General features: G+C 28.7%; 2 long non-coding RNA genes across 3 annotated transcripts in view; both read left to right on the plus strand.

Annotated features, from left to right (window-relative positions):
* Positions 1-5,326, plus strand: part of LOC147807113 (uncharacterized) — a 47,087-nt gene extending 41,761 nt beyond the window's left edge. For both annotated transcript variants that reach the window (XR_015435496.1, XR_015435497.1), the window contains exons 4-6: positions 471-506; positions 1,805-1,925; positions 5,227-5,326. This is a non-coding gene — a long non-coding RNA (uncharacterized LOC147807113). The remainder of the gene's footprint in view (positions 1-470; positions 507-1,804; positions 1,926-5,226) is intronic.
* A 3,846-nt stretch (positions 5,327-9,172) lies between these two features.
* Positions 9,173-18,987, plus strand: LOC147807114 (uncharacterized). Its single transcript, XR_015435499.1, has 6 exons — positions 9,173-10,705; positions 11,282-11,314; positions 12,684-12,707; positions 13,602-13,637; positions 14,914-15,034; positions 18,889-18,987. It is a non-coding gene; the product is annotated as an uncharacterized LOC147807114 (long non-coding RNA).
* Positions 18,988-22,893: the final 3,906 nt, after the last annotated feature.

The following is a 22,893-nucleotide window of genomic DNA, read 5'->3' on the forward strand; positions in this document are numbered from 1 at the left end:
CCGCGACCAGCGGCTCCGCAGTCAGGCACGCTAGCCACTCGGCCACCAGGTCAGCATAAAGTAAAAATATAATATTAGAAAGTTTACTGCACATAAATATCACTTCGTTATTTTATTTTAATACAAAAAAAATCAAATGTTAACCATTTTATCGTGAGTGCCGTAGAGCTGGATCAATGTCACCTTAACAAAAGAAAGGCAGAACAGAAAGACAAGTTAAACCCATGTCTTAAGATCGATTCGAACCCGGGATCTTCCTGGTTGGACGCCAACTGCTTGACCGCTTCCTCCAACAACCAGTCGGCTAACATTTAAATTAAATGGTTAAAATTATAATTTGCTAATTAGAAAAGATATAAAAACCTAGATTTTTAAAATGAGCTTTATTATTCCTATCAATTTCATATAACACGGAATTTGTCATGTTTTATAAGAAATTTTTCTTAATTCATTATCTTTTTTGATTTTAGCGTTAAGACAAACCGCTATGGCATTAGATCAAATTTGTAAGTGTATTTATTGTTTTTTGCAAATATTGTTAGTTTTTTAAATGCGTAAAAAAACTTACGAATGTTAATTACCTTCGTACTTCTTACAAAATGATGTTTATAAGCAAAATATTTAAGGTTGCTTTTCGAAGGCTGGTCATATTAAACGAGAATTTTTTATGAATAATAACCTATTTTCACAACTGCTGTGTGTTTTCAATAAATCGACTATTAGGCCTACTTACATCCAGCACTTTTTAAGCTTATTCTGAAAATGACGCAAAACGTATACATGGAGAAATCTATTGTGAAATGGAAAGCGTTTGTGGTCCAATTTTTAAATGTTTTAAATCTTATAATACTATATAATCTTGACTCATACTAAATTACAATAAAAGGAGAATATGTCAATAATATTGATAACTGTCACTCAGATGGAAGGATGTCGCCTAAAAGCATTTTTTTTGGAAGTTTAATAACTTTTAAAATATTTAAGTTATTTGTTCGCTCTAAAATGTAGACAATTCTTCATGACAAGATATATATAGTATATGTAGAATAGGTTTATAAAAATAGTTCTAAATTATAGCTTTGTTTCAAATGTAAGGCATTTAAACTGTGGCTTTTTTTCATTCTCCTTGGCGAAAGAGTTTCGAAAAACCATGTTAAAGATATTCTGTAAACGAGTATAGTATTCAAATTTTTACGGCACGAGTTCGACAACAATTGATGATGGTGATAAAAGTAATTTCCTTTCCATATTAAAAAAACATAAGCGACGCCTTCACTGTTATTTAATTTATTTACACAATTAAGGTCTTGCATTTTGTTTTGTTGCCCAAAATCTATTTTGCTTATAACCTTTAAATTACAAAAGAGTTTAGAAAACTATACAGGGATTACAATAAAATGAAAAAGAATATTATTCGAATGTTATTTCGAGAATTATAAAGTTGAAGTATTGAAGTTGTAATAAAACATATCATCTGAAGGAATAGAATTGGTGAGAGCTTTGACCTCATGAAAGAATTCCATTAATATTTTATACGGTAATATTTGGACGAGGGAAGTAGAGGCACAAGCGTAAGGAAACAGAATTCTTTTTAGTACATATATGTTAAGTGAATAATTTTAACTTTAGTAGAAAACTGTTTTCTGCCAAGATAAAGCAATTATTGCGAAGCAGTCATCGGGTTTGGTGAGGGGTAGCGAACAGGGGGCTTAACCCCCTAGCATATATATATATATATATATATATATATATATATATATATATATGTATCAAAAATAATTATGCAAATTATGGTTTATTATAGTTGAGTATCTTCGGCTAATGGCCATAGAGGAAAGGCGAATGGCTGAAGAAGCTTTGAAAGCTCTCAGAAACGGGACTGAAAGTGGATGATCAGTAACAACAAGTGTTCAACAACTATTAAGGTAAAAAAAAGCATTTTTATACTATAGGAAAATTTCAAAAACACTTTTTATTCGCCATTTAATAATGTTGTAACATTTTAATGTTGCATTAAATGTTTCCAACACTGTAATGTTGGAAACATTTGATTCGGCTATGTCATAGACGCGACAGAAAAAAAAATAATGTTGAAGACTCTGATTTGCATCCCACTTTTTTTTTTCATAAAAAATAAGCATTTCTCTATGGAAAATGAGGAATGTAAATCAGCACATAGGCGGTGTTGTTTATGCCTTGCACAAAATTAGCTTTTTTTTCCTTTTTTGTATTGAGTAGGGAAAAATAGCTATGTAATAGCTATGCATGTCATATGCTTTTAGGAATATATGCCATAGCTTACCTAAAAACAAGTTACGCTGCATTATTGCTTGTACTTGAGAAGATATTAGCAAGTTTGGAAATGATCGAAGAATGAATATGAAAAGGCAACGCCATATTTAGTCAATCATCAATGTCGTTTTGGATGAATGAAATTATCACCACGGTGGCTTAAAAACTTATTTAACCCTAGAGAAGAACCAGATGATCAAAACGTCTTAGTGGCGGTGTGCATGGGAATTAAAATAATAAAGACTAGTTTTCTTGGAAGATTGCGTCGTTCATGAAATAGCAGTATGCTCAACACTTATTTAAAACTTTTAGAGCCATTCTTAGAGGGATAATGTTTTAACTATCCGTAGTTTACTCTTTTTATAAAGTTTTATCATTCTACTGTTATACTGTTTGATAAATTGCAGTTTGACTGATACAGTTTGCATAAATTAGATTTAAGTTGTATTTGTATCCATTGTTGTAAATTTCAATTTATTATCCCTTAAATGTTAGGTAGGGAATCTTTTTAAATATAAACGCGTTGTTACTGGAGGTTCTGTCAATGATGGGCGTCGGTACATTTTAATAAGTAGGTTATGGACACATGGATTGTAAAAATAAGTTATAAACAGTATTTGAGCTCATCTCTCTCTATATGCCTCTATGTTTGCATGTTCGCTAATAACTCGAGAACGGGAGAGCATTGTTGCATCTTGTTTTTGTTTTTCTTTCTGCAGTTTGCAAATTTTCCTGGGTCAACCCTCTTCGACTTCGTGTAGCTTAAAAGCAATATCAACAATACGAAATTTCATTGTTGAAACCCATAGTTGCAGATTAAGCTTCACTTAATATCTTCTGAACAGACTCACCGATTGGCATGGCGTTTTGGCTTTTTTTCTTACGGATTGCTAATATATATTTTTTTAATCATTTTGAGATATTTTTCTTCTCTCTACGTTGAGTCTACATAAAATAATAAGAAAGATGAATTTTCATTGCTTCAACATTGCATGGAAAAAAATTAGTTTATGTTTCATTACAAAGTGTTTAAAAGAATAAAAGCACGTAATATTTTGAAAGAAATAAAATATCTAAGTAAAACTCGCTAAACTCATAGTTTAAAAGAATTAAAAATACTTGCTAGAAGCAAATATGTAAAATGGCAGAAGTTATCAAAAATTAAAGAAATATTACATTTAATCGTCACAGATACATTTAAACATAGGATAATATGGTTATTCTTACTCGTGGAACTCTCATTTCAATTTCCAAACTCTTTAATATATTAAATGTTTTTTCTTACCAAATATTAGTAATAATAATTATTTTTTGACATCTATTTTAAACTTAAAATTATAATTCTCTAACTGTATATCATTATGCTTCAAATGAAAATATAGTAAAAATAATAAAATGCTCCAAATTTTTATTGGTGAGAGGTTGGACAATAGCGAATGCTAGATGCACTGAACACGTTGTGCGTACAATATAAACCTCAAATATGCTAATTAATTACTGCAGATGATAAACTAATTTGCGAAGTCAGACGAAAACACGTTTTTTCTCTTTATAAGCATACCTTTTTATCGACGGATTCTGTTCCTTGATCCTCAAAATATAATCGCAATCTGTAAAATATGGTTTAAATAGTTGTACTAGGAAAGCAGTCGGAAGTTCAGACACTTTAATATTAGTTTTGCACTTTTTGCTTAATTTTACTTTTACTCAATGAATTTTCTTTTACTAAGTTATATTTACTACTCAATTAAATTAATTTTACTTTTTGATCAAAAGTAAAAATCAATAGCCTCAAACAGGAAAATATGGTCCCAATACTTCGGTACAAAATTTGGATAATTTTATGTTAATTTTACTCTTTGTGTATTTTTGAACTTTTTAAGCGAATTGAAAACTTTTGCATACAGTTATTGAATTTGTTTATGTGAAGATAATTCCACGCAAAAAATGATTTTAATAATTATTTATTATTTTTCAATCTTTCATTCAGTAACGGTCAAAAAATTTTAATTCTAAGTTATGAAAATTTTACATTATTTAAAAAAATGTAATTTTACATGGCAAAATGCAAAGTATGAGGGAAATCGGTAAAATAGCTCCTGAGAAATTGAAATTTAAACATCTGACTTTTATTGAAATTTCGATATTTTGACTTTTTTTGAAACTTCGATATCTCGGGAACTATTTGACCAATTTTACTCAAATTTTACATTCTGCCATATAAAATTACAATTTTTGAAATGTGGCAAAAATTTTATATCTTGTAATTCAGTTTTTTCTTCGACAGTTATTAAATAAAATACTAAAAAATAATAAAGAGTTCTTAAATAATATATTTTGCATGGAATTTTCTTTGAGCAAACGTATTTTATAACTGTGTGCAAAAATTTTTTAATTCACATAAAAAAAAATTTAACTATGGTGAATATTAATTTGCTTTACTGTCCACTAAAAGCGCCTATGGGCTGATTAGTATATTTTTTTTAATATTAACATATGTTGTTCGAAACTTTTTTTTATCCAAATTAGTATTATATATTTCTTTCCAATCTGAAAAATACCTCGAAATGCCTGGATCTCAAAGTGCGAACATGTAAGAAGTAAAAATTAAATCCAGTCTCACTTGAACAATGTGCAATTGTGAACAATGAATGAATTTCTACTGAATTGAATGAATTTCTACTAATCTAAAAATGTGAACCATGTGTGTGATTTTGAGCATAACACCAACTTATATGAAGCATACAGACGTTAAAAATACTTAAACGTTATTTAGTAATCGAATGGGATTTCATAAGTACTGCATAAATTCCAATTTTGAATATTTTAATTAACTACAATAATAATGTAGAATACTATTTTGTTCATTAAAATGCGAAAATTGTGATAGAAATATAAATTACTCTAATGATATATTTTTTTCATCTATTTTAGGGTGAAGGGTTCCATGACTATGAAAAAAGTTTGAAGCTTATGAAACAATTTTCAAATCCAAATGTAAAGTTTTATGGAAATTAAATAATTTTCAAAAATATCTGTTGTTCCACTCTCTGCGTTATTTTTATATTTATTATAAAAATTACTATCGTCGTTTATTATAAATATAATAATTAATTATCGTTTACGATTATGTACGGTAAGTAAGTTTTATTGATTATTTAGTAAGTTAAATATACAATAAAAGCAGGTTATAACAATAATTCAGTGGCAGATGAATTTTGTCACCATAAGCAAATACATAAATTTAAAGGTAAAATAACAAATATGTACACTGTTATAATTTTCATTCTAAATATATGGTAAAATAACCGGCACAGTCTGTCCATATAATTAACACTAAAGTTTACAGAAATTAATAATTTTTACCTTTGCGGTTTTGAGACCATTTATAACTAGTATGGTTTTAAAACCATGAATACGAAACTAAACAGTTCTTTGACCATTTACAACTAGAATACTTCAACGGGACATTGGAGTTAGACTTTTCGTTATGTAATGGGCCTTGCAGAGTGCAGGACACTGGAAACTTTTCATGGGCTGAAGTGAATAGAAAAAATATTGCAGTGTCAATGTTTGGATACGAACCCCTGTTCTGTCGGTCGTGAGACTAACAGATTAGACCTCTAGGGTATAATATGTACCCAGCTGCATGGAACGAAGTGGACAACAGATATGTATGATATATGGAGATTAATAGTTGGAACGATATAATCTATTCACAATAATCCTATTGCTTGCTTTAAATTTTTATTCTTTCTCGGTATTTTCTGCTTTAATACGTTTCTGAATTTAATTTGGGTTGAAATATATTTAGGAAAAAGAAACGCGTTCAATATAAATATGAAGAAAAAGACTGTAGTATAGTGCTATAATCAGTTGATTGATTGTTAGAAAATGGTGAGGCGAAAAAATATGAATACTTATAGCTGATTTCTTCGGTGCTTTGAGATCTTTTTTTTTGTGCATTAAATTCAATTTTTTAATAAACATAGATCTAGGATGTTCCATAATACGTTCAAATTAAAGTACACAAAATCACACATTTCTTTTCAAAATTAAAGTACACAAAATCACACATTGTGGATTGCAAAAAAGAAAAAAAAATCATTTGAACCAACCAAAATTTCAATTGATTATTAAAACAAATTTATGTTTCAATTGAAAATCATGCTGCTTTCAATGCTTTATTTTTCCACTTTATTTTGTAGAAATATTTTCTCATTTTAATAGCTTTTTTTAATATTTATCATATTTAAATACTATTTTTTGTCCACTAAATTTATTTTTGATTAAGATAGAAAAAGCATATATTAAATGTTATGGTTGCAGGAGTGTTATCCTTATGCTAACTATAAAATATTTAGAGCATGTTAATTAATTAAGAGGTATCAAGTAATGCTAATTGTATTAGAAAGATATTAGGTATATTAAGATATTAGGAGGTTATAAAGGTATTTAACACAACATGTTGATAAATTTTCTTATAACATGATACTTTAATGTTTCTGGCAAAGCATAGTATTTAATTTGCGCTATTTCTTGCTGAGTATTTTGAACATAGAAATGTATTATGACAAGAAACAAATAGGAACATTAAATCGTTGATTGTCACGGAAAACAATAAGTTTTTGAAACTTCTAACGGAGATCGGCACGATATTATCTTTTCTACTACTATTGTATTGTCGATAAAATAACAATGAAAAAAATTTTTAGAGGGATGAAATAATGTTTTAAAATAATTGGCAACTTAACCGTTTTTGAATTTTTTAATTCAAATATAAAAATATATATATTGTAATAATACCATATAGTTTCTCAGGATTGTGGTGAAATAATTTATTTTAGTTTTTGTCCTAGTAATCAAAAACTAGAGCACTCGTGTCCAAGTGATGACATATGCTTTTGAAGTTCATTTTGTCAATATGACTTTAATCATGGTAAAATTGAATATTCGCGAACCTCATTTATAAGGTATAAGATGATATAAAATAATACCAACCTTTACAGTAATATAATACGCCCTCCAAAATAAATAAATAAAATAACAGATTTTCGCTTCTTTCTTGAATCAATTTCCAAAGACATTGTATTCTTTTAACTACCTTGAATAGTCATCCCCCTGGTGTGGTTTCCAAGAAATGTTTAAAGTCTTCAAATGATTACGTGCAAATTACAACACAAATGTGAATCTGTTTACCATTATGGAACAAAAATTTGTGTGTGTTCATATAAGGTACATATACTTAACAGTGTTAAACTATTTCATCGAATTTTTATCATAATACTTACCATGCAAATTGTATTATTTATCATATAAATTTTATTACAAAATATATTATCATACAAACTTTAGTCTATTTTTATTTTATAAAGTATTAAATTATTTTCAAAATCTTTCTTTTTATTTGAGAAACGAAATAGTTTTTTTCTCAGCTGATGGCATAAAATTAACCAATAAAAACCTATAAAACTAAGAAGAAACCAATAAAATATATATGGGTAATGATGCATTGTTTCTGTTGGACGATCAACAAAACAAAAATAAAACTCCAAACCATGTGCCTAATATAGGAAGATGATTAGTCTTTGTGGTATAATCTGATTTTGGTGGTATGATGGGTTTTGGTTAAGTTGGAAACCAATAAGATATTCATCATGGATTGGACCATCAAACCAAGTTGGTTTTGCTCATATTGGTCCAACATCATGTTGTTTCAATTCCTAACATGGCGTGATTGTTTATCTTGATGCAACCATTAAGAAGTAATATGGTATTATATGGATTTTTTTATGAAGGTAATCATCTTGCTTATGTCCCTCACAGAAAAACCATAATAAATTCCACGATATTATAATATGTTTTATTTAGATAACAAAAATATTTGATTAAACGAAACAAAATAATTTTTTTTACTATAATTATGTTTTCGCTGTACAGATTCAAATTTTATAAGATTGTAGATAATAAAAATAACACTCTAAAAGTCTCATATTCACTTAATGAAGCTGAATATATATATCCCTAACTCAATTTGTTTTCTATTTTTTTTACAGTTTTCACAACAATCAATGAAATGCACTTCTTTTGAAACATATTTACTGCAGATGAATAATTTACCTCACATAAACTTTTTATTCTACATTTGGTTCCTTTTTTGAGAATGTTTTCATAAATTTAAGATGAAAAAGATATTAAGAGGTTCTCATAGAAGAAGAAGGGCCCAAGAAACGTCTGTGGAACGTCAAAAAAAGATGGAACGTGACCGAATTTCGACAAGCAATTCTAGAGCCCAAGAAGTATCAGAGAAACGTCAAAGAAGATTAGAAGAGGTTTACAGCTATTGGCCAATGATGATTTCGAAAGCAACTTTTGTATGTTTTTACAATTTCTGAGGCCTTTTTTAAAAAAAAGAAAAAATACAAGTCTCCACCTGATAGTTATATTATAGGTTAGGTTACCATACGCCTTAGGTTACCATAGCAAAGTTACATCTTCAAACATCCTCAAGAGCTATAACACATCTGCAGCAGAACTGGATATGAAGACAAAATTGCAGGACAGGAACACTTTAATTGTCCACTAATCTTCAGATTTCCTGCTATGTTTTAAAAAACTTTATTTGTGTTATTACCTTTAGCGTGGCGGACAGCTGGCCGCCTATGGCGGCTAGTAATAAATAAATAAACATTTCTCTTCCGAAAAATTATTTATTATTATACATACATATGCAAGATTGCGTGCTCATTACGTAGTATGACTTGTAAACTCTAGCCAAGCTGACTGTTAGTCCAAGTTAATTTATATCTTACGTTCAAATGAATATAACTAGCAGATCAAAAATATCGTTAACAAGCGTTTAGTAAATAAGGTTGGTTGGTAAGTATTTCATTTACGTTGCATTTGAGCTGCACACTGGGCTATTGGCGATGGTCTGAGAAACATCCCTTACGAACACCAGTCGTTATTATTAACGGCACGATTTGTGAGATCACTTCCTTGGATGGAAATTTTCTCCAGATCCTTGTACCCATGGTATGTTCAGCGACTGAGAACAAGAATTTCAATTCCACAGATTTTACGAGCACGTATATTGCATGTACTCGATATACCTATGTACCCGACTATTACATATACTTAACGGGCCCATATCCAAGATGTCGTGGGTTCGATCCTCGCCGGCCGAAGACTCCCCGTGTAGTAAATGGTGACTGAGGCGCGTTAAATCTGTCGAGTCTCAAAGTCCTCCATGTTCCCACAACAAATTAATACTTCTGGGGGTACTGATCCAGGAGTTTCCTTGTCTTCTGGATTGGTTCAAAATTACAAGGCTATGGAGTTGAACGTAAGTAGTCGTAAACCCATGAAATTGGGTCGGCTGTTCAACGACGGTTATAAAATAAAATATACTTAACGGAAGAGCCGTGAAAGATCAGAGTAACCGGGTTCAAGGCGAACCGGGTTCGAGTCCCAGTCAATATGAATTCCGCGTAAGGCTCGCACCGACCACAGTGCTGACGTGAAATATTTTCAGTGGTAGACGGATCATGGGTTAGAGTCCCCTTGCCGTCAGGCTAACCATGGTAGGTTCTCGTGATCTTCCTCTCCACGTAACGCAAATGTGGAGTTAGTTCCATCAAAAAGTTCTCCGCGAAGGCAAATTTCTCCCAATACTCGATCCAGGAGTTCCCTTGTCTTCTGGATTGGGTTCAAAATTAGAAGGCTACGGAGTTGAACATTAGCAATCTTAAACCCATAAAACTGGATCGGCTGTTCAACGATGGTAATAAAATATAAAAATATACTTAACAGAGTCGAGGATCGAAATTCTCAGCTCGATTCTCTAACCACAGGGAAACCATCAGTTAGCTACCACTGCCCAACTTAAAAGAAAGGTTATCAACTATTAACTATACATTTTGTATTGTTGAAAATACCAAATACTTTAGTAAAATATCCGAATTTTCCCACATTTTCTACCAAATAGCATAATAATAATCATCAACACGCGAAGTTGAAAATTATTGCTTTTTTTAATATTATTATAGAGTCAGAAAGCATGAAAAATTTCTCGTATTCTCATAGTTTTTATCATACATTTCTTCTCAGTTTATCGTTAAAAATTCCATTTTAGAATTGAATGTTAATTATTTTTTTCATCCAATCGTGATATCTATTTCATATAAAAACCTTATTTTTGCAGCTGAAAACAATCTCTTTGGCAATGTAAGATCGTGATCTTAGCACAGCTAAAAAAATTTAAATCTGATATAAGAATCAGTTCCTCTCCTGATCACACAATCAATATCTGATAACTCCTTTCTTGTATTCCTTTCTTGTATTGATTAAACACTCTACACTATTTCTACCATATCCGGCCAAATGAATGGACTTCTTATAATTAGCAGAATATGTAAGAATAATAATTGTCACTTTTTCTTGCACGAAATCTAAAATTTTAGGTACTTTCTTGAAAAAAAGACCTTTGCGGTATAGGATTACTTAAAATCAATTACTTAAAATCAAATTCATTTGCAAGAAGCACTATTATTCTTTCATTAGTTTTTTTTTGTTTAAATGCCAATAGAAAGGCATATATTTGTTACGCCGTATATAAGGCGTATATTTGTTAGATTTTAGATATGATTTTTATTAATCCGTATTACTTGTTAATTTATTATTGATTAAGCTTTGCATGAATTAAGTAAAATTGATTAAGATTAAGATTATTCATTAAGTAAATGCATGAATCTTATAATAATGATTTTTTCTACGTGTTTAAGCAATTATGTTTAAAATTGTAAATAAAATAATTTAAGAATTGAAAAATAGCAAAAACTTAACACCTCATTTTATTTCATACATCCATATAAAATATATTTTACAAAGAAAAGCAGAAATTTATGTTTTAATATATTTTTTAAATTTTAATGTTTTTGAATAGAATAAAGTTTAAGGGTTTTTTGTTATGAAAAGATTTATTTTTCAGTCACTCATGGAGATGCTAAAGAGGAGATTTTATGTAAGTAGTAATGAATAATTTAACGTATTAGGAGTAATCTATATTTTAATTTTTGCGTAAAGGAAACGCGATATTAAGTAAAATGTTCGTCAGTGATATCTTATTTCATGCATTTAAAAAAAGCGCAGATAAAGTAATCAGAGTGTTATGCCAATTCCAAGCATTGCGAGATTCTAGACAGAGACGTCAAACCATAACCGACACAAAAACACAAACGCAATAGTGCTTTTCCAACTATGATAGTCGATTAAATGGACAATCCCTTAAAACTGAAGAGTAAAAAATATGGTAACATAAAACTTCATTTGCTTCAAAAAATATTCACGTTGGCGAGACTTTAAAAAGAGTGCATATCCATTGGAACATATCGGCTTCTATTACTATCTTTATATTTGAAGTAAGTGAAGCTTTATATCATCATGACAGACAAACTTCACCATGATCACAATTTTTACAAGAAATTGACCCATTTTACATAATTTCAATTTCATTATATTGACACTCATTGACTTTTAATTATTAGGCATGTAGAAACACGTTTCATTAGAATAAATATCAATCAAAGAAACTCGAAGAATCATTTTTCGTTAATTTGGTGGCACCACATAATGCGTCGCTAAATTTATTCATAATATTAATACTTCTGTTTACCTTATATATAAAACATAATTATTAATTTAAAGTCCAGTGCAATTAATATAAAATTAACTAATGGAACAAAATTTCCTTCAGTATCAAGATGTTTTGCGTTGACATATTTATTCCATTACTTCCAAATAGATAACTCGGTTAAAAATAATTTAATGTATAATAAGCATATTTCCAGTCAATTTTATGATTTTTCCCCGTATATTTTGTTGTGTACAGTTCAGGTTAAAATTAGAACGCTGCAGTCTACATAAATGTAATAAAATTATTCTTTTATTCTATTTCTTTTTGGAACAAAAGACATTTTGCTGAAACGTTTCATCATACATAAAAAAATTTAAAAGCTCAACACTGATCAATGGATAAGAGAAAAATAATTTTGTTCTAAATTTGTATAGCTTTCTTGTAAATCATCAACTGAAAGAAAAAGCTATATTTTCAAGTTATAAGTTTAAGCTTCATATCAGTTTCTAATTTTTGGTCAAAGAAAAATTTTTATTTTTAATGTTTCACGCATTAACAGTAATCAACGTTATTAAAGTTAGATAACTTTAGTTTTTAATTTGAATAAAATATTTTAAATAAGTTCTTGGTTATTTCAAGAGATATTAATTCTTAAACGAGTTTTATTATTCCAATCAAGTACAAATTGTGCAGAATATGCCGTGTCTAATAATAAATTGTTTTTTAATATTATTCTTTCTTTTTTTTGCGATTTTAGCCAGATCGGTAAGACAAGCACAACGTAAGTATATTTATCGATATCTACAAGTATTTAATATTTTAAAGGGGTTAAAATTTGTATATAAAATTAACAAACTTTGTATTTCTTACAAAATTGTACTTATAAGTCATAAACGAAACACATACCATGGGTCTAAAACTTAACTTAAGGCAATATATGAAATAAATTGAAAGTAATTTTCTTTTCTTAATGGCGGTCACTTGAGGATTGTCCCCTTGTCCACAGAAATGCAGGAACTGCTACTCTCTTCTCGTTACAAAGTGGGCACCTGTGACGAAGCCACGGCGATGGAGCAGCGTCGCCGACGTCACACAACCACAAACCTGTTTATAGAGTGGGTCACATTCGCACAATCACACACAAAGGAGAGATGACATAGAACACTGAGAGAGAGAAACATCCATGCCCTGAGCAGGATTCGAACCCGCGACCAGCGGCTCCGCAGTCAGGCACGCTAGCCACTCGGCCACCAGGTCAGCATAAAGCAAAAATATAATATTAGAAAGTTTACTGCACATAAATATCACTTCGTTATTTTACTTTAATACAAAAAAAATCAAATGTTAACCATTTTATCGTGAGTGCCGTAGAGCTGGATCAATGTCACCTTAACAAAAGAAAGGCAGAACAGAAAGACAAGTTAAACCCATGTCTTAAGATCGATTCGAACCCGGGATCTTCCTGGTTGGACGCCAACTGCTTGACCGCTTCCTCCAACAACCAGTCGGCTAACATTTAAATTAAATGGTTAAAATTATAATTTGATAATTAGAAAAGATATAAAAACCTAGATTTTTAAAATAAGCTTTATTATTCCTATCAATTTCATATAACACGGAATTTGTCATGTTTTATAAGAAATTTTTCGTAATTCATTATCTTTTTTGATTTTAGCGTTAAGACAAACCGCTATGGCATTAGATCAAATTTGTAAGTGTATTTATTGTTTTTTGCAAATATTGTTAGTTTTTTAAATGCGTAAAAAAATTTACAAATATTAATTACCTTCGTACTTCTTACAAAATGATGTTTATAAATAAAATATTTAAGGTTGCTTTTCGAAGGCTGGTCATATTAAACAAGAATTTTTTATGAATAATAACCTATTTTCACAACTGCTGTGTGTTTTCAATAAATTGACTGTTAGGCCTACTTACATCCAGCTCTTTTTAAGCTTATTCTGAAAATGACGCAAAACGTATACATGGAGAAATCTATTGTGAAATGGAAAGCGTTTGTGGTCCAATTTTTGAATATTTTAAATCTTATAATGCTATATAATCTTGAATCATACGCAATTACAAAAAAAGGAGAATATGTCAATAATATTGATAACTGTCTCTCAGATGGAAAGATGTCGCCTAAAAGCATTTCTTTTCTTCAAAGTTTAATAACTTTTAAAATATTTAAGTTATTTGTTCGCTCTAAAATGTAGACAATTCTTCATGACAAGATATATATAGTATATGTAGAATAGGTATATAAAAATAGTTCTAAATTATAGCTTTATTTCAAATGTAAGGCATTTAAACTGTGGCTCTTTTTCATTCTCCTTGGCGAAAGAGTTTCGAAAAACCATGTTAAAGATATTTTGTAAGAGTAAGTATTCAAATTTTTACGGAACGAGTTCGACAACAATTGATGATGGTGGTAAAAATAATTTCCTTTCCATATTCAAAAAACATAAGCGACGCCTTCACTGTTGCTTAATTTATTTACGCAATTAAGGTCTTACATTTTGTTTTGTTGTCCAAAATCTATTATGTTTATAACCTTTAAATTACAAAAAAAGTTTAGAAAACTATACAGGGATTACAATAACATGAAAAAGAATATTATTCGAATGTTATTTCGAGAATTATAAAGTTGAAGTATTGAAGTTGTAATAAAACATATCATCTGAAGGAATAGAATTGATGAGTGCTTTGACCTCATGAAAGAATTCCATTAATATTTTATACGGTAATATTTGGACGAGGGAAGTAGAGGTACAAGCGGAAGTAAACAGAATTCCTTTTAGTACATATAAGATAAGTGAATAATTTTAACTTTAGTAGAAAAACTGTTTTTTGCCAAGATAAAACAATTCTTGCGAAGCAGTCATCGGGTTTGGTGAGCGGTAGCGCACAGGGGGCTTAACCCCCTAGCATATATATATGTATATATATGTATCAAAATTAATTATGCATATTATGGTTTATTATAGTTGAGCATCTTCGGCTAATGGCCATAGAGGAAAGGCGAATGGCTAAAGAAGTTATGAAAACTCTCTGAAACGGAAATGAAAGTGGATGATTAGTAACAACAAGTGTTCAACAATTTTTAAGGTAAAAAAAAAGTATTTTTATACTATAGGAAAATTTTAGAAACACTTTTAATTCGCCATATAATAATGTTGTAGCATTTCAATCTTACATTAAATGTTTCCAACACTGTAATGTTGGAAACATTTAATTCGGCTATGCCATTGACACGACAGAAAAAAAAATAATGTTCAACACTCTGATTTGCATCACACTTTTTTTTCATAAAAAATAAGCATTTCTCTAGGGAAAATGAGGAATGTCAATCAGCACATAGGCGATGTTGTTTATGCCTTGCACAAAATTAGTTTTTTTTTCCTTTTTTGTATTGAGTAGGGAAAAATAGCTATGTAATAGCTATGCATGTCATATGCTTTTACTAATATATGCCATAGCTTACCTAAAAACAAGTTACGCTGCATTATTGCTTGCACTTGAGAAGATATTAGCAAGTTTGGAGATGATCGAAGAATGAATATGAAAAGGCAACGCCATATTTAGTCCATCATCAATATTGCTTTGGATGAATGAAATTATCGCAACGGTGGCTAAAAACTTATTTAACCCTAGAGAAGAACCAGATGATCAAAACGTCTTAGTGACGGTGTGCATGGAAATTAAAATAATAAAGACTAGTTTTCTTGGAAGATTGCGTCGTTTATGAAATAGCAATATGCTCATCACTTGCCATTAGAAAAAAAAAATTTAAAACTTTGAGAGCCATTCTTATAGGGATAATATTTTAATTATCCATAGTTTACCCTTTTCCTAAAGTTTTATCATTCTACTGTTATACTGTTCGATAAATTGCTGTTTGACTGATACAGTTTGCATAAATTAGGTTTAAGTTGTATTTGTATCCATTTTTGTAAATTTCAATTTATTATCCCTTAAATGTTATGCAGTGAATCTTTTTAAATATAAACGCGTTGTTAATGGAGGTTCTGCCAATGATGGGCGTCGGTACATTTTAATAAGTAGGTTATGGACACATGGATAGTAAAAATAAGTTATAAACAATATTTGAGCTCATCTCTCTCTATATGCCTCTCTGTATGCATGTTCGCTAATAACTCGAGAACGGGAGAACATTGTTGCATCTTGTTTTTTTTTCTTTCTGCAGTTTGCAAATTTTCCTGGGTTTGTTTGTAATTAGTCAACCCTCTTCGACTTCGTGTAGTTTAAAAGCAATATCAACAATACGAAATTTCATTGTTGAAACCCAGTTACAGATTAAGCTTTACTTAGTATCTTCTGAACTGCCTCATCGATTGGCATGGCGTTTCGGCGTTTTTTCTTACAGATTGCAAACATAATTTTTTTATCATTTTGCGATATTTTTCTTCTCTCTATGTTAAGTTGCTCGCATAAAATAATATGAAAGATGAATTTTCATTGCTTCAACATTGCATGGAAAAAAATTATTTTATGTTTCATTACAAAGTGTTTAAAAAAATAAAAGCCCGTAATATTTTGAGAGAAATAAAATATCTAAATAAAACTCGCTAAACTCATAGTTTAAAAGAATTAAAAATACTTGCTAGAAGCAAATATGTAAAATGGCAGAAGTTATCAAAAATTAAAGAAATATTACATTTAATCGTCACAGATACATTTAAACATAGGATGATATGGTTATTCTTATTCGTGGAACTCTCATTTCAATTTCAAAATGCTTTAATATATTAAATGTTTTTTCTTACCAAATATTAGTAATAATAATTATTTTTTGACATCTATTTTAAACTCAATATTTTAATTCTCTAACTGTATATCATTATGCTTCAAATGAAAATATAGTAAAAATAATAAAATTTTCCATATTTTTATTGGTGAGAGGTTGGACAATAGCGATTGCTAGATGCATTAAACACGTTTGCGTACAATATAAAGCGAAACACCCAGGACATAATCTTGATTGTTGGAGGGCATGACCTCAAATATGCTAATTAATTACTGCAAATGGTATACTAATTTGCGAAGTCAGACGAAAACACGTATTTTCTCTTTATAAGCATACCTTTTTATCGACGGATTCGGTTCCTTGATCCTCAAAATATAATCGCAATCTGTAAAATATGGTTTAAATAGTTGTACCTGGAAAGCAGTCGGAAGTTCAGACACTTTAATATTAATTTTGCACTTTTTGCTTAATTTTACTTTTACTCAATGAATTTTCTTTTACTAAGTTATATTAACTATTACTCAATTAAATTAATTTTGCTTTTTGATCAAAAGTAAAAGTAAAAATCAATAGCCTCAAACAGGAAAATATGGTCCCAATACTTCGGTACAAAATTTGGAGAATTTTATGTTAATTTTACTCTTTGTGTATTTCAGCATATCGCATGAACTATTTAAGCGAATTGAAAACTTTTGCATACAATTATTGAATTTGTTTATGTGAAGATAATTCCACGCAAAAAAATGATTTTAATAATTATTTATTATTTTTTAATCTTTCATTCAATAACGGTCAAAAAATTTTAAATCTAAGTTATGAAAATTTTACATTATTTTAAAGAATGTAATTTTACATGACAAAATGCAAAGTAAGAGGGAAATCGGTAAAATAGCTTCTGAAAAATTGAAATTTAAACATCTGACTTTTTTTGAAATTTCGATATTTTGACTTTTTATTGAAATTTCGATATCTCGGGAACTATTTGACCAATTTTACTCAAATTTTGCATTCTGCCAGATAAAATTACAATTTTTGAAATGTGGCAAAAATTTCATATCTTGTAATTCAGTTTTTTTTCGACAGTTATTAAATAAAATACTAAAAAATAATAAAGAATTTTTAAATAATATTTTTTGCATGAAATTTTCCTTGAGCAAACGCATTTTATAACTGTGTGCAAAAATTTTTCAATTCACATAAAAAAATAGTAACTATGGTGAATATTAATTTGCTTTACTGTCCTTTAAAAGCGCCTATGGGCTGATTAGTATATTTTTTTTAATATTAACATATGTTGTTCTGAATTTTTTTTTATCCAAATTTCTATTATATATTTTTTTCTTCTAATCAAAAAAATTCCTCGAAATACCTGGATCTCAAAGTGCAGACATGTAAGAGATAAAAATTAAATCCAGTCTCATTTTAACAATATGTATTTATACCTACATATCGTCTAAATTCCTGACTGTATGATTATACATCTCGAAATGAATGAATTTCTACTAATTTAAAAAATGTAGACCAGCTGGTAGCTGAAATGGTTAGTCAAATAGTTCCTATATTGTAATAAATGCGTGCATGTGTGTGTATAAAAAAAAAACTAGAAAGTTTCTTTGTTTAAAATTCAATTCAAATAAATGACTTATTATTTGACTTAACAACAATGTCCAAATAAGCCAAATATTAATAAAGAATAAAAATATATGCCTTTAAATAGAAACTAATTTTATGTACAATATTTCTTTCTTTTGCTACATAGCTTATTTTGATACATTTTAGCTTTTAAAATCTTAAACTTATTGATCTGTTTTTTTAGATACAACTTATAATAAGCTGAGATTCTGAATGTTTTTAATTTTCTAGCGACTTTTTCAAATTGTATATTATTTGCTTGATTAAAATTTTGTATAAAAATTGCACATTTCCGTCATTGTTACAATATTTAAACTATATATGAAATATTTTTCGAAACTTATTCAAAATTTTGTTTTTGTTTTTAAATTTCGAAAATAACACCAATTTATATGAAGCATAAAGACGTTAAAAATACTTAAACGCTAATTAGCAATCGAAATGGATTTTATAAGTACTGCATAAATACCAATTTTGAATAATTTAATAACTGCTCAATAAAATGCAAAAAATGTGATAGAAATACAAATTACTCTAATGATATTTTGTCTATCTATTTTAGGGTGAAGGGTTCCTTAACCATGAAAAATTTTGAAGCTTATGAAACAATTCTCAAATCCAAGTGTAAATTTTTATCGAAATTAAATAATTTTTGAAACTATTTGTTGTTCTACTCTCTGCTTTATTTGTATATCTATTACAAAAATAATCATCGTCGTTTATTATAAATATAATATTTAATTATCGTTTACAATTATAAACGGTAAGTAAGTTTTATTGATTATTTAGTGAGTTAAATATACAATAATAGCATGTTATAACAATAATTCAATGGCAGATGAACTATGTCACCATAAACAAATACATAAATTTGAAGGTAAAGTAACAAATATGTACACTGTTACAATTTTCATTCTAAATTTACGGTAAAATAACCGCACAGTCTGTCTATATAATTAACACTAAAGTTTACTGTAAAGAATAATTTTTAAATTTGCGGTTTAGAGACCATTTATAACTAGTATGGTTTTAAAACCATGAATACGAAGCTATACAGTTCTTTAACCATTTACAGCTAGAATGGTTTCAAAACCGCGAAAACGGGACGTTGAAGTTAGACTTTTTGTTATGTAATGGGCATTGCAGAGTGCGGGACACTGGAAACTCTTCTTGCGTTAAAGTGAATAGAAAAAATATTGCAGTGCCAATACTTGGACTGGAACCCCTGTTCTGTCGGTCGTGAGACTGACAGATTAGCCCTCTCGGGTATAATATGTACCCAGCTGCATGGAACGAAGTAGGCAACAGAAATGTATGGTATATGGAGATTAATTGTTGGAACGATGTAATCTATTTACGATAATCCTATTGCTTGCTTTAAATTTTTATTCTTTCTCGGTATTTCTGGCCTTATTTCGTTTCTGAATTTAATTTGGGTTCAAATATATTTAGGAAAAAGAAACGCATTCAATATAAATATGAATAAAAAGACTGTAGTATAATGCTATAATCAGTTGATTGATTGTCAGAAAATGCATACATGGCGAGGCGAAAAAATATGAATATTTATAGCTGATTTCTTCTGTGCTTTGAGATCTTATTTTTTGTGCACTTAATTCTATTTTTTAATAAACATAGATCTAGGATGTTCCATAATACGTGCTCTAAAAGCATTCTATAGATTTCTTTTCAAAATTAAAGTAAACAAAATCACACATTGTGGATTGCAAAAAAGAAAAAAAATCCTTTAAACAAACCAAAATCTCTATTGATTATTAAAACAAATTCATGTTTCAATTGAAAATCATGCTGCTTTCAATGCTTTATTTGTCCACTTTATTCAGTAGAAACTTTTCTCATTTTAATAGTTTTTTTTAAAATATTTATCTTATTTAAATATTATTTTTTGTCCACTAAATTTATTTTTGATTAAGATAGAAAAAGCATATATTAAATGTTATGGCTGCAGGAGTGTTATCCTTATGCTAACTATAAAATATTTAGAGCATGTTAATTAATTAAGAGGTATCAAATAATGTTAATTGTATTAGAAAGATATTAGGTATATTAAGATATTAGGAGGTTATAAAGGTATTTAACTAAACATGCTGATAAATTTTCTTATAACATGATACTTTAATGTTTCTGGCAAAGCATAGTATTTAATTTGCGCTATTTCTTGCTGAGTATTTTGAGCATAGAAATGTATTATGACAAGAAACAAATAGGAACATTAAATCGTTGATTGTCACGGAAAACAATAAGTTTTTGAAACTTCTAACGGAAATCGGTACGATATTATATTTCCTACTACTATTGTATTGTCGATAAAATAACAATGAAAAATGTTTTTAGAGGGATGAAATAATGTTTTAAAATAATTGGCAATTTAACCGTTTTTGAATTTTTTAATTCAGATATAAAAATATATATATTGTAATAATCCCGTATAGTTTCTCAGGATTGGGGTGAAATAATTTATTTTAGTTTTTGTCTTAGTAATCAAAAACTAGAGCACTCGTGTCCAAGTGAGGACATATACTTTTGTAATACATTTTGTCAGTATGACTTTAATCATGGTAAAATTGAATATTCGTGATCCTCATTTATAAGGTATAAGAAGATATAAAATAATACCAACCTTTACAGTAATATAATATGCTCTCCCAAATAAATAAATAAAATAGCAGATTTTCGCTTCTTTCTTGAACCGACTTCCAAAAGCATTATATTCTTTTAATTATCCTGAATAGTCTTTCCCCTGGTGTGATTTCCAAGAAATGTTTGAAGTCTTCAAATGATTACGTGCAGATTACAGCACAAATGTGAATCTGTATAGCTTTATGGAACAAAAATTCATGTGTGTTTATGTAAGGCTCACGTGCATAACAGCGTTAAATTATTTCATCGAATTTATATCATTATACTTATCAAATTTTAGCCTATTTTTATTTCATAAAGTATTAAATTATTTTTTGAAATCCTTCTCTTTATTTGAGAAATGAAATAGTTTTTTTTTCAGTTGATGACATAAAATGAACCAATAAAAACCAATAAAATTAAGAAGAAGCCAATAAAATATATTGGTTAATGATGGATTGTATCTGTTTTACTATCAACAAAACAAAAATAAAACACCAAACCATGTTCCTATTATAAGATGATGATTAGCCTTGGTGGCAAAATCGAAAAATAAGCTGGTTTTTGGTTAAGTTGGAAGCCAATAAAATATTCATTATGTATTAGACCATTAAACCATGTTTGTTTTTCTCATATTAGTCCAAAATGATACTGCTTCAACTCCTGACATGACGTGATTGTTTGTCTTGATACAACCATTAAGAAGTAATATGGTATTAGGTGGATTTTTATGGTGGTAACCATCTTGTTTATGTCCCTCACAGAAAATTTTGTCTTGGGTATGAATTTTGGCAAGCGAAAAAAAAACTTCGCGTCTACCTTATTCTTACTTGGTTTTGTAAAAAATAAAGGCACTAAGGCTTTATATAATGCTAGAAAGATCCAAATAACCTAAACTATAGTTACAGACATTTGATTGGTCATAAGAACAGTGTTTGTGAATGGCTAGTACGCTTTTATTACAAAACGCGTCCTTATTCAAAACGATTTGTGTTTGTTTGTTCTTCTAAAATGAGCATAACTTTTTTTGTAATACAGATATTTTAATTCTGTTTTTGTTATTAAATTTTACTTTAAATTACCTTCAAATTGATATGTAAACGCTTGTATTTAAGTGAAAATTAATATATTCTACAAGCATACAAAGTTAAAAAACATGAAACTTTGAAAAAATGTTTACACTTTTGGCCACGACTGTATAATTACATATATATATATATATATATATATATATATATATATATATATATATATATATATATATATATATAAACTGTATAAACTGTACAACTGTATAAACTGTAGAAAACACGAGAAATATATTTGAAAAGTACACCTATGCATAAAGTCTAATACTTTAAAATATTGAATTTTAGCATTTATAAAATTGCATATCATGCGTTTCAAACATTTTTTGCCCTTTAAATTGTAAAATAATAAAACAAATAATGCATAGTAAAATAATAATTAAAATATTATTTTAAATGGTTCACGAAGCAGACAGAAAAGTCTTTGAGAAACAGCAGAAGAAATTTGGCCAAAATTTTTATTGCTGCTTGAAAATTTCCCGAGATATGGAAAAATGGACAAAAAGGGAAAATAACATTAAGAAACCCAAACTTTCAAGCGCATCATATCATACATATAAAATTTAAATTTTGAAGTTACTTTCTTTGCATCTATCTTTGTTCTGTTACCATTATTACCTTATTTTTAGGACCTTATTACCTTATTTTTGAAATTTTACATAATTTTGTTATTTATATCCTGTCTGTAATATAATTTTTTTAAAATTCCAACTTTTTTAATACAATTAGCAATTCTTAAAAGATTTTTTAAGGTTAATATAATGGCTCTTTTAGACATGAATTTCAAAATTTTATTTCAAACTTTTGAAATCAAAATATTAGTTTAAATTCACTTGTTC

This window comes from Parasteatoda tepidariorum, chromosome 7, assembly GCF_982258835.1.
Source record: "Parasteatoda tepidariorum strain Cologne lab strain chromosome 7, Ptep-v5.0, whole genome shotgun sequence".
NCBI lineage: Eukaryota > Metazoa > Arthropoda > Arachnida > Araneae > Theridiidae > Parasteatoda > Parasteatoda tepidariorum.